This window comes from Callithrix jacchus, chromosome 7 (genome assembly GCF_049354715.1).
Source record: "Callithrix jacchus isolate 240 chromosome 7, calJac240_pri, whole genome shotgun sequence".
Classification (NCBI taxonomy): domain Eukaryota; kingdom Metazoa; phylum Chordata; class Mammalia; order Primates; family Cebidae; genus Callithrix; species Callithrix jacchus.
Genome location: NC_133508.1, coordinates 127,738,466 through 127,754,913, shown reverse-complemented (window position 1 = coordinate 127,754,913; position 16,448 = coordinate 127,738,466). Strand labels below are relative to the sequence as shown.

Below are 16,448 nucleotides of genomic sequence, written 5' to 3'. Positions count from 1 at the left end.
CTCCTAAAGGCATTCTTTGTTGTAATTTCATTGACAAGAGGAGTTTCACTATCACCACCACTCCATGTACCTGGCACAGCTTCCTTTTGGATCAGCTTTGCCCTTGACTCACCTCACTCTTGACGTCCCAAAGAGGTAAACACACTCGTACCTCCCACTCATTGCTTTGTCTGTCGCACCCACTGCCTCACACACATTCACTAACTTAGCATATCATGTTCCTATGAAACAATACATTTCCCTTCTCCCGTAAAAGAGGTTTACTTCTAATCAACCTTAAGAAACACTAATAATCTTAACAGTATTAATATTACTAATAAAATCTCCATCATTTATGAGGTACCGACCATGTGCAACGCCCGGTGCTAAATGCTTTATATGAATCACCATGGTTACTATTTTTATTTCACAAATGAGGCTCAATAAGGTTGGGTAAATTATCCAAAGTTATGCCAGTTATAATTATTTATGTCCAGTCTTCAAATGTAGGTCCTTGTGACTCAAAGCTTACTGGTTTAGCAGTTCCCTCCAGCTTAACCTCTAACTTGTTCTCCTGGAGCACTGCACAAAAGTCAAAATACTTGGTTCTGAGTGGCGAGCCTTGATCATTAACCCTGATTCTCAGAGAAGTTGACATCTTCCAGATTCTACAGTCTGTGCCTTTGCAGCCTGCCTTCTTAGGAAAAAAAAGTATTTAGTTCTCATAATTTTTGTTCCAATTAAGTAAAGCCATGGTGTGTCTTTTAGAAATTGAAAAACAAAACAGAATTCTATCAATGGTAGTTGAATGAATCCACCTGAATTGAAGGTACATTTCATCCTGGAAAGAGAGGGATAGAGTTGGAGTTGGAAGACTTTGATTTATTTACCAGTTCCACCATTGAGTATTTTTGTGCTCCTAATCTTTCTGACCTCAATTTCCTCATCTGTGGAAGGGGAGAATATTACCCTTCTCCCAGAATCCTTGGGAGGATTTAAGGAGACCCTGCTGGAGAAGGCTCTGGGCACAGTGCCTGGCATGTCAGCCGCTAATGGTCTTGTTGGTTGCATTTGAATCTTAATTTACCTGGATTTCTCTGAAATATCTATGTAGAAGCAAATAAAATCTGAAATCAGATCCTGATCTCTTTACATGTTCTTCCCTGGGCTTCATAAGATTGTACTATTATTAATAAAATGTTACATTTATCAGCATTCTTTTCACTCCTACCTCTATATTACATGCATATCACAAAAAAAAAAAAGGTTTCCCATCCTTATCCTTCGGGTCTTCTCCTTGAATTAACCTCTTTCTGTTTGAAAATACTGAAAGCTAAATGTGAATAAAAAATACAAAGTTCTCCAAACTAGAACTCAGGTCAGTGTTCAGGAACCAAAAATCTTGCTTTATTGATACCCACTTGAAAAATACCCATTGAAAAAATTCCTGGGATGTTCACCACTGTTCTCCAGTGCTTGCTACATTATAGAAATGCCTGTGATCCTCTGACCTTTTGATCAATTGCTAGCCTATCATCTAACATCTTCTGCTAAGTGAAGAGCAGGGTATCCCTAAGAGTAGGTATTAATTATTAATATGAATTAATAATACATTGCATTACCCTTTCACTGGAGTGCAGGCTTTTGGATCTAGTCAAGTTTTATAAATTGTTGTCAATTTGAATAGGCATGGCATTTTTCAATAAATCATTGCAGTCTGGATCACTTTACTCCATGTACCCTCTAGTCAATTGCCCAGGAAAGAGAAATGCCTGAGTAGAGATATAACGTTTTTGTTTATTACAAATCTATTCCATCTATTTTTTTATGAAAATAGCACTCATGTTTTGCTGAAAATTCTGCCAGAGCTTAGCCCATCCAAGTGGATCAATTAAACAAACTGATTCTTCCTCTGTTCTCAGAGGTGGTCATTTGATTCAGAACTAGCCAATTAGCATGCAGCAATCCACTAGTTCAGTGATGGACATGTGACCCAATCGGAACCAATCAGAACTAATCCCGAGATCTCCCCCTGAGCTTGGTTCCTCATCTGAGAGAGAGAGAGAGAGAGAGAGAGAGAGAGAGAGAGAGAGAGAGAGAGAGAGAGAGAGAGAGAGAGTGTGTGTGTGTGTGTGTGTAAGGATGTTGCCAGAAGGGACATGTTTTATGTGGGCCCGTGTTAGAAAGATTGGGAGGAAAGAAAATAATGAGCATGATCCTTTTATTTAAATCATGAAGAAGAATTTCTTGAAAGATCATTGCTACCATTTATGGAGGACTTTAATTTGTGATAGGCAGCTGTACTAAATACTTTCTATCAATCATCTCATTTCATTCTCACAATTTCATGAGGTAGACTGTACTATTATTAACCACATTTTAACATTTTATGCAATAAGCAACTTGCCCAAAGTTACACAGCAAGGAAGTGAAAGAGTCAGGATTTAAACCTAGATCTGTCCTTCCCTAGTGCCTAGCTCTTCCTCTGAATAAATTGGTTACTTGCCAATCTAATTGACCGTGTACAAAGGGCTCCTAAATTTCCCATGATGTGAACTTGTTAAATCAAGTTTATATTAGATGAGAAGGGAAAGAATGTTTGTTACTTTATTCTTCTGGGAATTGAAATATTTTGATCATTGCACTTCCACAATGGGTGTTTTAAAGAGACAGATATCAAGGTCTATGTTCCTTCATCTAGCCAAACTGGCTTCAGACCTATGTGGAATTTAGACAATGGTGCCCTTCCAATGGTAATAGGAAACCTAGTGTTATCAAGTGCACTTCCCTTTATTGATAAAAATCTTTTGGAATTAGGTAATTCAAAATTACCTTGAGATGTAACTTTGAATTTAGAAACATAGAGTTGAAAAAAAAAGTGATGGATAATTTCTGGTGGCATGAATGGACCTATGAAATATGTTTTTCTCTTCTCCCCGTTTTGCATCAACTCATTTGATATTTCAGTTTGTGTAATAGTTAAAACTCCTGGCAGAGCAGAGGCAATAATTGCAAACAGCTGTAAAGTATTACTCATCTTGCTGATCAAAATGATTTCCCACTAAATAAACCATGAAAAAACCTTTTCCACCCACAGGGAAGTGAAGTGTAAATGATATATAGACTACCACGAAGAGATCAACAGATTGCATTTTCCTATAACTGTGGTTTGATAGAGCTACAGTCACTTTCAACAATGGCTTATAAACTCAGTTAGTTCAGGAAAAAAGAGCTTGGATAATAACATTAAGATGGCAGTGGGGATCCTGGGAAGTGTTTGAAGTCACAAAGCTTTTGGAGAGCCATCTTGACTCCCCTAGGCTTTCCAATACATGAAAACAATTTGCAATATGGTTTTATTCGTGCTTATTTTGGATATCACTCCAGCTCTCTTGCCCTTCGGAGACATTGTATCTGAGGAACATTAGCTGGGCATCCATGTCTTGGTTTTTCCATCATGGTTTTGAAGGGTGAAAGGACCCATAGTGGTGGTAGCATCAATATGTTGATGCTACTGCTGTGGGCATCTGACTGTGAGCTTCGGCTCTTGATCAAAGAGTAATCTGGTGCCAGAGTCACAGAGCTGACCTCTGGTGTCACTCCAGCTACTTGCCCACACTACACTGCCAGCTCCTTGTGATTCTCCTAAACTAGGAAATTCACTGGGTAATATTCACTGAAAACCAATAAAAACTCTTCTTCATACTCAGACAGAAATTTCTGTCCCCTACCTATCTCCTTTCTCTAAATCAAGACTCATATATAAATTAATACTAAATCTATCTTTTCGGTCATAGTGCTTTTCTCATATTTAGTTGAAATGTAATAATTGTACATATCTATGGGACTCAGAGTGATATTTCAATATATGTATTTCTATATATGTAATGATCAAATCAGGGTAACTAACATATCCATTGCATCACTTATGATTTCTTCATGCTGTAAACATTTGAAATACTCTCTTAGCTTTTTAAAAATATGCAATATATTACTGCTAACTATGTTTGCCCCTACAGTGCTGTAGACACTAGAACTCATTCCTCCTCTCTCGCTGTAAATCTGTATTTGTTAGCCAGCCTCTCCCTGTTCTCTCCTCCCTGCTGCTCTCCCCAGCCTGTAGTAACCAGAATTCCACTCTCCACTTCCATGAACTCTGTGTATTTTGTAGCTCCCACATATGAGTGAGAACAAGAGATATTTATCTTTCTGTGCCTGGCTTATTTCACTTAACATAGTCTTCCAGGCTCATCCATGTTGCAGCCAAGGACAGAATTTCATTATTTTTATGGCTAAATAGTACTCCATTGTGAATATATACATTTTAAATCTATTTATCTGTTTTGGGGCATTTAGGTTGATTCTGATCTTGGCTATTGTGAATAGTGCTGCTATACACATGAGGGTGCAGGTATCTCCTCAGTATGCTGATTTCCTTTCCTGTAGATAAATGCCCAATGGTGGGATTGCTGGGAAAAAAATATATTTCTTTAAACCTGATCATGTCTGTCCTCATAAATGTATGTTAAACCCATCTCTTGTCACCAATGCGACCCCACCCCAAGCAGTTGTTTACTTCCCTTCCCTTGTTCTCTGCACCCTGTATGCCTCCATCCCCCAGCCTCAGGCCTTTCTATGTCATTTCCTATTTGGGCACTTGGTTTTTATTCAACTTTGGCATTGTCTTGAGAATTTGCAATGTGGTTTGCATACGGCACTTTTTATCAGGATGTCACCTCAGAGTTGACAAATTCAAGGTAATACCATTCTTTTTCCTGCCAAAGTCAGCTTCTCCTTTCCACTGCACTTTCCTGCCAATCCTACCACTCTTTCTTCTGTTGTACAGGGAGAACACAGGTCACCTCCTTGGCATGAAATGTGTAGGTGCTCAATAAAGATTTGTTGAATACATGAATGAATGTTCTTAGAGTACACTCTTGTAACTGGACTGATCATTACACAGGCATAAGTTTTATTATCTAAAAGAGGTGAGTGAGAGTTTATGCTAAGCTTGTAAGCATCCCTCAGGGCAGACTCTGGATATATATTACAGAATTCCTGAACTTGTGGAATGTGCATATTTAATACTGAAAATATTTAATGCCACATGTGTGAGACTTTTGCCAACTGGAATCTGAACATCAACAATTTTGAAGGGCTTACTCTACATTCTCAGCACAAAAATACTTTTTATAAATGCACATATTTATTTGCAAAAGTATAGGAGATTTACTTTAAAACATACAACAAATTTATTTTAGCAATTGGCCCTGGGGACACAGAAGGAGAATGGGATTGGGATGGTAGGGTGGAACATACCTAATAATGCTCTATTTTATTAAAAATAATTACTGAAAACCAATACAATGAATATTAACATGTTAATTAAGGGAGTTGGGAGTATAGTGCTTACATTCTTCTTTACATGTTTTAATATCTTTAATTTTTTTCTTGTTTTTGTTAAGGAAGTAACAGTTTAATTGGCAGTATTTCTATAATGGTACATGAAATGATGTCTGATTTCTAAACACTGACATCCTACATTAGATGAAATATCTTAACTATCACACTTTGGTATTACACTATAAAATTACTTAAAGAAAGTCACCCCTCTTTGTTTCTTTTTTCTTTTGTTATTATGTGCCCCATGTGATCTGCAGGAATTATTTTTCTAGGCTTTGATTATTTTAAATAAAATCCAAATTTGTTAAAGTTCAGTTAACACTCAGCTGTGAACCCTATGGTACTGGAGTCTTTTCCAATGGCAGATCTTTAAGCATTATTTCAAACTGTTCTATGTTAATTTGTCTATTGATAATTTATAATTTATTTTTAAATAAATTAAATTTCTTAAAAAGAAAAAGCAAAGAAGTAAAAGGAAACATTTATTAAAATTTTAATAAAGAAATGAGCAGTCAAAAACAAGAAAACCTATTCTGAGCATCCATAGTTCTTGGCAACCAAAACAATCAATGAAATCAATGTAATGGATTAAACAGTTCCCAGTTCTCCACCATGTTACCAGAAGAGAAAATCCCTTTATCATAGGGTTACAGTTTGGGAAGTATTTTCCATAAGAATCTTAATATAAACATTCTTGAATGACGTAATGTACACTTTGGGCAATGCAACCCAAAGTGCAAAGATGTTTTACTAGTCCTGTTGGTGTCTCAAATTGGCTCTCAGTAACTAATCTGGACATACTGTGAAATTATAATTCTGTATAGACAATTCAACTTAAGGGGTTAGAGTGATGCAATCCATATAGATGGCTTTCTTCTGATCTGGCTTAACATAAATCTTGAAAAATCTGGAAGAGTAAATGTTTAATATATCCTCAGTTCTCAACCACTCTTCTTTCCATGACAGACACCATCACAGGCAGGGCATTCTCCCAAGGGTACACTCAATATTACGTACAGTTCCCACACAAGAAGGCACATCACAATCTTAGTGAGAATGGTGTTCTCATAAGATCAGTTATACTCAGTGTGCATAGTTGTTCAAGTGTGAGTATGAAACCAAATCATTCACAAGTACCACTACTCTGATTATTAGTAATAATAATCTACTTGTGACATAGATTTTCTTTACTGAGACAAAATATTGTTTTGACACCATGGTTGAAACATTGGCCTTAGGCCAACACTCTCTATTATCCATTGTTGCTGCCAAGCCTTTGAGAGCTTTCATGTGAGGCAAAAGGTCTCTGGTCTCTTCCTGCCTCTTTGGTCAAAGCAAAAGAGAAGTACAGACAACCAAGAGACTGATGATGCTGCTGTGCCCACCTACGAGGCAGACCTTGTTCCTGGGTTGGGAGATGTTTTATGATCAGGGTGCAGTAGAAAGAGCATACAGCTAGCAGTAAAGAGAGGTGCCTATGACTGTAGCTCTACCTTTAACTTCCTGAGTAACCTCAGGCTGGTCACCCAGTGACTGCTCCCCACATTCTTTTTTTTTTAAAAAAATGGAGTCTTGCTCTGTTGTCCCGGCTACAGTGAGTACAGTGGTGCAATCTCAGCTCACTGCAACCTCCACCTCCCAGGTTCAAGCAATTCTCCTGCCTCAGCCACCTGAGTAGCTGGGATTATAGGTGCCCACCACCTCGCCCAGCTAATTTTTTTATTTTTAGTAGAGACAGGGTTTCACCATCTTGGCCAGGCTGGTCTTGAACTCCTGACCTCATGATCCACCCACTTCAGCCTCCCAAAGTGCTGGGACTACAGACATGAGCCACCGTGCCCAGCCCCAGACAACAGCCTCTAAGTTTCTTCTGAACTTTCATACTCAGGGATGCCAATGACATTGGCAGGATGAGCTACAGAGTTTGGAGGGCCCAGCGTGAAATGAAAATACAGGGCCCCTTGTTCAAATATTAAGAATTTCAAGATGCAACAGGGGAGCATTGTAAACCAAGCACACAATCCTTCTCAGATGAGGGCTTTCTGCAACTGCACTCGTCGTAGCCTTTGAAGTCAGCCTGGTGTCAGCTTGCCATTACAAAGCTGGTCTGTCACTCAGGGCTCAGAAGTCAGATCTTCCAGGCTGCAAGTGGGAGGAGAGCACATGTTGTGCTAGTCACAGCCAGAGGTAACACAAAGGGAACTTTAACGAGGGCCCAGGCCCAACACAAATTGTTATAAAGAAGAGAAGAGGGTCACCTAGGAACTCAATACAAAAATGATCCTCTGTCCGCATCTCCTCTCCAGATTTCAGTCATGGTAAGGACTGTCCCATATTTCAGAGCCTTCATAGAAGATCTTCACTCTGAAACCTGGGCAAAGTCTGGGGATAGCAGGTTGTGTGCCACTTCACTCTCCTGTCTCTTTCTCTCTGAATAAACATCTTTTATCAGGAAGCCCAGAAGAACGCAGCCAAGAAGCAGATAGGAGACTGCTATTCCCCACTTGCTGAAATCACAACCACTTGGGGTCAGAGTGATGGCAGTGGTGGCTCAGGCCTTGAACACATGAGAATAGACTGTCTTGTCAAGACGCTGATATAACAGACATTCTGCCTGACTTGGTGTATTGTCTCAAGTCTCAGCACTCACAACAGATGCTCTTAATTCTACACACAATTCCCAAATGTGAATGAGGATCATTGGCCAGCCATGCTTCAGTGCCTAGAGGGTAGTAGGGACCTCCACTAAGGCCCCACCTTCCACCATCTAAATGCTTCCTAACAGAAGGATGAGCTTGGGTAATTTTGTGATACGTGACAGGATGGTGTCAGCAGACTGGCCAAATCCACATTCAGTATTTCCTATCGTGAGGTCTTTGGTGTCAGGTGACATTAAATAATGAGAGGTTAAAAAATATAACTCTGGTGAACCACTTTCCAATAGGCTGAGAATACAGCTTTCAAATCACTTCCATTACTTGGCTTAAAGAAACTGGAAAGCTAAGTGAAAGAGAGCACAGGGCTGAAGGTCAGAGGACCTGAGATCTCACTCTCAATTCCCACTAACAGGCTGAATGACCAAAGATAAGTCATTTGCCCTGCTGTGTTTCTGTTTTCCCATTAAAAAATTGTAATAAAGTACTTGCTTTGTGGGGACTCTGTGACCAGAAAGTGAGGCAACCTGTAAAATGCACATTTAAATATAAAATCACGGCCGGGTGCAATGGCTGACAACTATAATCCCAGAACTGTGAGGACAAAGCGGGTGGATCGCACAAGGTCAGGAGTTTGAGACCAGCCTGGCCAACATGATGAAGCCCATCTCTACTAAAAACATAAAAAATTAGCCGGGTGTGGTGATGAGTGCCTGTAGTCCCAGCTACTCAGGAAGCTGAGGCAGAAGAATTGCTTGAACCCAGAGGCAGAGGTTGCAATGAGCTGAGATCGTGTCACTGCACTCCAGCCTGGGCAACAAGAGAGAAACTCCATCTCAAAATCAATAAATAAAAATAAAATCACTCTGCAACTAGTAAGTACAACCTGCGTTTCTTTTTTCTTAATTTTTATTTTTTGGTCTGTTGCCCAGACCATCGCCCAGGCTGGTGCAATCCCCACTCACTGCAACCTCTGCCTCCCAGGTTCAAGTGATTCTCCTGCCTCAGCCTCCTGAGTAGATGGGATTACAGGTGCCTTACCACCATACCCGGCTAATTTTTGTATTTTTTAGTAGAAATGGGGTATTTCTACCCCATTTTGGCCAGGCTGGTCTTGAACTCCTGACCTCAAGTGATCCACCCACCTCAGCTTCCAAAGTGCTGGGATTACAGACATGAGCTACCACACCCAGCCCAACCTGAATTTCTTAAGACCTTGTATGCCTCCTGGATCCAATAAAATAAATCATGATTAAAATAATAATAATTTTTAGAGGTTCCCATAAGGTAGAAACTGCTGTTATTTCAACCCCCCCAAATGCCTGTGGGGCCCTAACGTTATGTGTAGAATATAGATAGTCACATCAAAATTCAGAGAAGACAAAAAAAGAAAAAAGAAAAGAGGTTTAAAAGATTTACTCCACCAATCTCTTAGTAATTTTCGTGCTCATTATCAGTAAGCTGTGTTTTTCTTGTAAAAGAGCTACTTGGGCGTGCAGTGACTTGAGATAATTAAGAATGCATTTACATTTTATGGAGCCACTAATGCCCTCAGCATTCCAGGATCCTGCATTAGATTTGCTCATTGTACTTTTCTCCAATCAGTGAATATTAAAATATTTAACCTGTAGTCAGGCAATAACCTCTCAAGACACTAGGACTTGATTCCGTGATGTCAAGAAGTCAAAAGGGGGTTTGTCAACAGAGAAAAACTATAGCTACCCTCCAAATTCTCCTTCTGTGAGTTTTTTTCTCTCCTCTTTTAATTGCTTGAAGGATCTCATTAAAATTTCCCAGTTAAAGTGAGAATTGGAAGGGCCACAGAGCAATTTGTGAAAGAATGGCTTTTAACACAATACCCAAATGACAACACAAAGAAGGGATGTTGCCCATCATTGGTCCTCTAAAAAAATGAGAATTCCAAGAAGGCTGGAAATTTGACCAGATGAACTTCTGGAGTCCCTTCCCACTCTGAGATCTATGTAGTGTACGAAGACCAAGATTTGCAATTTCCCTGTGTCCCAGTCTTGTGAGTCACCTGGAAAGCAAAGATCCAGACTCTACTCAGTTCATGGAATTGTTCCTGGACCTCACCTGGAAAGACAAGAGCCCTGCCAGGTAGCTCCTGAAAGATGCATTTTGCAATGTCAGCCGATGGAAACTGTTCCCCACACCCCTTTGCAAATCTAGCAAGCCATCCTGCAAACTGACATGTGAACCAGGGAGTGAGATGCGCTGAATTGTAAGCATGCCACTGCATTGCCAAGCCTTCTTTTTTTTTTTTTTTTTTGAGACAGAGTTTACTCTTGTTGCCCAGGCTGGAGTGCGATGGCGTAATCTGGGCTCACCACAACCTCTGCCTCCCGGGTTTAAGCAATTCTCCTGCCTCAGCCTCTTGAGTAGCTGAGATTACAGGCATGTGTCACCACCTTTGGCTAATTTTTGTATTTTTAGTAGAGACGAGGGTTTCTCCATGGTGGTCAGGCTGATCTCAAACTCCCAACCTCAAGTAACCTGCCTGCCTCAGCCTCTCAAAGTGCTGGGATTACAGGGGTGAGCCACTGTGCCTGGCTTGCCACACCTCTTATTTGGGCAAATGCACATAAATAATTGAGCAAAATAAATTGAATCCAACTCAGTCAACATAGCATCAGGCAGTCAAAACCACCTGGGACTAGGTATGTGAAGAAGAGGGTTAAAAAACAGAGCATTTAGGAGTCTTATCTGTCTGCGGTTCTAATTTTCAAAATCAGAAGAGACGTGTCCCCTAGGAGGCTGGACCCTGCTTAGGAAGACATTTGGAGTAGGCAATAAAATAATATGAAAATACCAAAAAATAAAGGAAGAGAAATAGGCATGTAACTTCACTCCAGGACTCCTGTGGTATCTCACAACACCATGCTTCATGAACCCCAAAGAAAGCAAAAAATCCAGCTAGTGTTATAAATCCTGGTCAGCTGAATTATTTCACATGTTGCAGCCTGACTTAAGTTATTCATCGCAGAGGCTAGCAGCTCCCTGATGCATCCTTCCATGTCACTGGACAGGGTAAAAATAATAAATTGGCCATTGTGAGACACTCTGAGTTTCGTGGGGTTGAGCAGAGCATATTTTATATTCTTCTCTTGGAACTGCCTCTTGTTGGTAGTAAATGGTTGCCAGCGTTGCTGTTTCTCAATAGACAAGTCCTAGAAGTAAAGATAATTCAATTTTCATTCACTCTTAGCTCTTCTGCTACCTGTGTTCTTCTTTCACACCGACAGGGCTGTACCTGTCTTCCTAACCTGACGTAGCACTTGTATGGTGTGCCACTCCAGAAAATCCACGGGCCACTCTAAAAGCCTCTTGCTCAGTAGAGACGACTCTAGTGAGCACAAATTGTCTAGTGGTTTTCTCAGATGGTCTTCCTCCTTAGCTCATTTCTCTCCAAGAACAAAGATATTGAGGTGTTAATTTAGGAGCATCTCCTCAAAGACAATCTGGCTTGGTTTAAATCTTTAAAGGTTTTCAGTGTAAGAGAAAATATGATAGCAACAGTAGCATCCTCTGCTACACTGAAATTAAATTACTACTCTTTCACTGTTGGGGTGGCAAGTATAATTTCTATCACTTCTTTGGAAAGCAATACAAGTTACTAAAGATCACCAAAATGCTTATACTTTTTGGAACAAATAACCTCACTGAAAAAAATGTATTCTAAAAGTATGATTCAACAGAAAAAAAAGTAATACATATGTACATGTTTCTTCCTGTGAAGACAACAACACAGAATTTAATAAACAAGTTTTGAAACAGTTGGCTCTGTGGTAACATGGAACAGTGTTCTATAATGTTAAAGGATAAAAGCTTAGAGAATAGAATATATTCTATGACTGCAACTACGAAAGAAAACATAGATCTACATAGGGACAAAGATGATAAATGTACAAATATAGGTATTGGGTTAATGGATTATGTGTATTTTTCCTGCATTCAAATTTATCTTTATTATTGCTTTTTTATGTTCCCCCTTCTTTCCCCCAAATAACCGAAAGGTCTTGAATATGCCCCATCAGTATTTGACATTTCTTCTAAAACTGTATCTAGATGACTCAATCTGATCCAGTTTTTTGAACAAGATGAATACGAAGGTTATTCTTTCCATTGTTTTTTGTCTTCTGTTTTTTAACAGCCAGACACAAGTCTTTAATTGTACAGCTGGCTTCTTTGTTTGGAATACATTACTTTCAATCATTTTCATGACCCTCTGCATGATTTACAGAAGCTGAGTGGTGTGCTTTGGCATTTCCGTGCTCCTTCTTTCTCCATGATCATGAGATTCTTAAGTGAATTTTTTTTCAGAGCTATTATTCTCCATTTACAAAGGCAGAATGCAGTGGTAGGAGCTGGGACTCTGGGAAACCAACAGCCAAGAATTCAAACTACAGCATACTACAAAACACTCAGATAAGATGTCCCCATCATATTCTATCATTGGGAAAATCAAATGTAAACCACATAGTCAAAGCGGCAAATATTGTGGGTGACAGTGACACTGGTATTCAGAAAGATGAATAAATGCAATTAAGAAACCAGGCAAAGAAGTAAACATGCCATGTAGCTTACAAAAGACCAGCCACATTGTGTTTATTGTAATATTGTTTAACGGTAACACCTAATAAAGAGAGCATCACGATTGTGTGAACTAAATTTTCAGTCATAATGAATGCTACAAACTTAACCTCCCAAGTTTAAATAGGCTACAACGTCTTGGGAAAAATGCAAGAAGAATTATTTGATAAAGGTGACGGTTTTTCACACCTGAAAATAATGTTTTTCTTCCAGCCTATCTTGATCAACAGCCAGCAGCAACACATTGCAGATATAATCTCAAGACCTTGTGGCATGTACTTGTCACTACATGCATAACTTACTATGGACAGAGGATCACGGAGATTTTGAACATAATTTCCCACACGACAGGAGATTAAATAGACCACACTGGAAGAAGGCAAGAAGAAGCTAGGTCTCTGGAGTACCAAAAAGTAAACTTCAGCCGGTTCTGGAAGCAGATAAACAGCAGGAAATATACTTTCAGATGGGCTACTTTCTCAATAGTTCCTGCTTTTAAGAGCTCTGGGGAAAGTATGAGTTACTGGGTAAGAATGTAATAGAAAAGGGGCCAGCCTTGGAAAAATTTGCAGTGGAAGAAAACCAGTGTCTCCTTATTTACATATTTCTTTCTCCTCTTCCTTTCTAATGCTACCTTTCTTGGGGTATTTATTCCCCCTAGAATACCCTGCCTGTCACCCCACAAGAACCTGCTCTTGAGATAGCATTTCTGATACCTATAATGAGATGTTAGGTCAATGCCTTATCTTTCAGTGTGTATATACATATTAAGCTTTCCCTCTATGCTGTGTTTTCTAATGCAGAAATACTGGACATTAACGGACCAGTAGAGAAGGTACTGGGGTGCAGAATAGCTTTCCCAGTGTCCTGGGAGCCATTCTACACAGCATCCTACACCATGACTTTGGATCTGCTGTGCTTAGTTTCTTTACTTGTTAAAATGGAGTAATAGTAGCACCTACCTCACAGATTAGAGGGGTTCTTTCATGGAAAGCTCTAGAGCAGTGCTTGAAACCTGGTAAGTTCTTAACATGTGTTAATTATTATTACCATTATCAATATTTGATGTAAAAGCCTTTCTGAAAGAAATTACACAAGAACATGATCAGTTAAAAAATATATATGAATGAAAGCATGTTTGGCACTGTCACAACGCAGAGTGGTGCAATGGTCAAGAACATCGGCTTTGGAAGTCAACAATCTGTGCTCTAAGCCTAGTGCCACTACAGGACCACTGTGGGACACTGGGCCTCAGATTTCTAGCCTGAAAAATGGGGAAACAATGTCTGTCATATAAAGTTGCTGTAAAGATCAAACCAGCTAAGAAATGTAAAATACTGAACAGTGCCTGACACAAAATAAACACCCAATTAACGGTAGCAGGAAGAAAAGAGTGCTCTTAACCAAAATTTTACCTTCAGAAATTGCTTAAGAAGAAATCAGTGCTTGGAAATCTTACTGTTAAAGCTGGGGCACGCAAATAACCCCAAGATGTGGCCCAACTGAGAAATTAGACACCTGAGTCCTCAAGTCTCAGGACTCGAGAACATGTCACAGATCGGGGGCCAAGTGGACTTCCCAATACCCCAGTCCTGAATTAGGCAGATGTGCCCTTCAGTCCTTGGCTGAGCTGGACTGAGGCCTCCTCCAAAGGGAGAAATGAATGTGCATCCTGAAGAGAGCTGACTCTGAAAGAGAGAGAAACCCACAGAGGCTGAGCTTCACCAGCACAGCAACTTCCAAGCACATTCCTCAGGTAAGTCATTTCTCTTCTCAAGAGGAGGACTGAATGAGTTTATGGTGAGAGGCTGAAAGCTTTTCTCCTTTATTTTGTCCTCATGAGAGAGGAGAGGAAGTGCTATCCTCTCTGGGAAACTGCAGACTGTGGAAGTTTCCCCCAACACTTAGGATTGGCTGATTTATCTGCATGTTTCTATATCCACATCTTCTATATGAAGAATCTAAGTGGGAATAGCCTCCAAAGTGATCTGATAGACACATTATAAGTATAAATATTGTTTACTCTCCTTGTGGTAGTTTTTCCTCAAGATGATCACCATCAATTTCTCCCCTCCTTCTATATACACACTTTTCCCCCATTTGGAGGTGGAGTCTGTTCCTTCACCCTGTTGAATCTGTGCTAGCCTGTGACTACTGTGACTGGTAGAATACAGCAGACTGATGCTACCTGGACTCTAAGACTGGATCATAGGTGTCTTACAGCTTCTGCCTGGCTTTTGTGGAATGCTTGCTCTAGGAGATATCAACCCCCTTGTAAAAATCAGACTGTCTTGAAACCTCCATGCTGTGAGAAAACCCAGGCTAGCCATGCAGAGAGAGAGAGATGCCCAGCCAGCCTCCAGCTGTTCCAGCCATCTTAACTGAGGCATCAGGCATGAGAATAAAGAATCCACCTTAGATTTCCAACTCAGTCAGTTCAGATGACTCCAGCCCCAGCTGAAACTCACAAGAAATTCCAAGTTAAAACCATGCAGGTGAGCCCAGTCAACCCAAAGAACCATGAGAGATGACAATCATTAATAATAATTTCAGTGACTAAGTTTGGGGCTTTGCTATGAAGCAAAAGATAACCAGACACTCCCTTTATAGACTCTACTAAATTTTTCACTAAGCCTGCTTCTTGTTGTGGTTGTTTTTTAAATCTAACTCAAATAGCGCTTGAACAACTAAGGCTAATTTTTATTCAAAGGACTTTAACATTCAAGATGCACGATGCTTGGCATTTGTTTTGGTGTTATCTGAACAAAACAGAAAAACTCTCCTTCTGCAATCTTCACTAAGGATTGTTCTTTAATCCTCAATTAAAATGCTTTATAAAAACAAATGAAATTGGGTTCCTTCTAGCAGGCTAAATGTCGCATCTCTAATGCAAATAATAGATTGGATAACAGAAAGAATGAATATTTACCATGAAACTAATTTCCTATAATTTGATGCCAATTAAGATTGTAATTGCTTCCTCAGTATCATCAGATCATTCACAGATTCAGGAAGTACTAGTATATTTGGTTACATTTATTTAACTTGTGTAAAATCTTCTGTGATTCATTATTTCCAGAGAAAAATGGAACTTGAAACCAGAAACACTTCTGAACTAATTTTCTGTAATGGTAGACCTTAAAATCAGATAAATTAGTTAAGCCAGTAATGCAAATGAATCCATTTTCAGAAGCCTGATGTTCAAAGAAATTAAAAAAGACAACCAAAGACACATCCAGGTAGCCATTAATTAGTCCTCCTTGCCTATAGTTCACTTATAGATTTGATGGCATTTTTCAGTGAAATGCATTCTCTGAATGTAGGTTAGGACACCAACAGATCAAAATGCCCATGATTGGGACATGATGTAGACTCCGACTTATATAGAGGAAGACGTCACATGTTTGCCTGCTAGGAACATTTTTCTGAAGACTAAAGATATTCTGTCTGCAAGACTGTGCTTATTTTTCTGGCTAAGGAAACCAGGATACATGAGACTTGCGATCTTTCAACTCCCTGGTACTCAGGGTTAGCCTCTTCATTTCTCTGAGCTTCTATTTACCCTCTTGGGGCCAAAAAAAAAAAAATGAATGAAGGATGTGTGGAATTTAGGAATTAGGCACATGAACTAATTCATGTAAAAGTGACCTGCTTGATCTCTGACTTTTATAGCAAATGATATATACATAAAAACACAGGGAGAGGAGAACTCTCCAATTCCCCAAAGCCCAGGCCACTCTGTTGAGCACTTTGAGCACCACTGGAGGCAGCTTATGTTAACTCTTATAGACAACAAGTAAA

General features: G+C 39.6%; 1 long non-coding RNA gene across 6 annotated transcripts in view; it reads right to left on the bottom strand.

The window, feature by feature from the left end:
* The window catches only part of LOC144577171 (uncharacterized), a 128,850-nt gene that overhangs the window by 52,048 nt on the left and 60,354 nt on the right, over positions 1 to 16,448 (bottom strand). For 4 of the 6 annotated variants that reach the window (XR_013520556.1, XR_013520555.1, XR_013520554.1 and 1 more), the window contains one exon: positions 2,038 to 16,448. This exon is cut by the window's right edge. The exons of 1 other annotated variant lie outside the window; for it this stretch is intronic. This is a non-coding gene — a long non-coding RNA (uncharacterized LOC144577171). Of the gene's footprint in view, positions 1 to 2,037 lie in introns of those variants that run through there. One more of the 6 variants, XR_013520557.1, reaches the window with a different exon arrangement.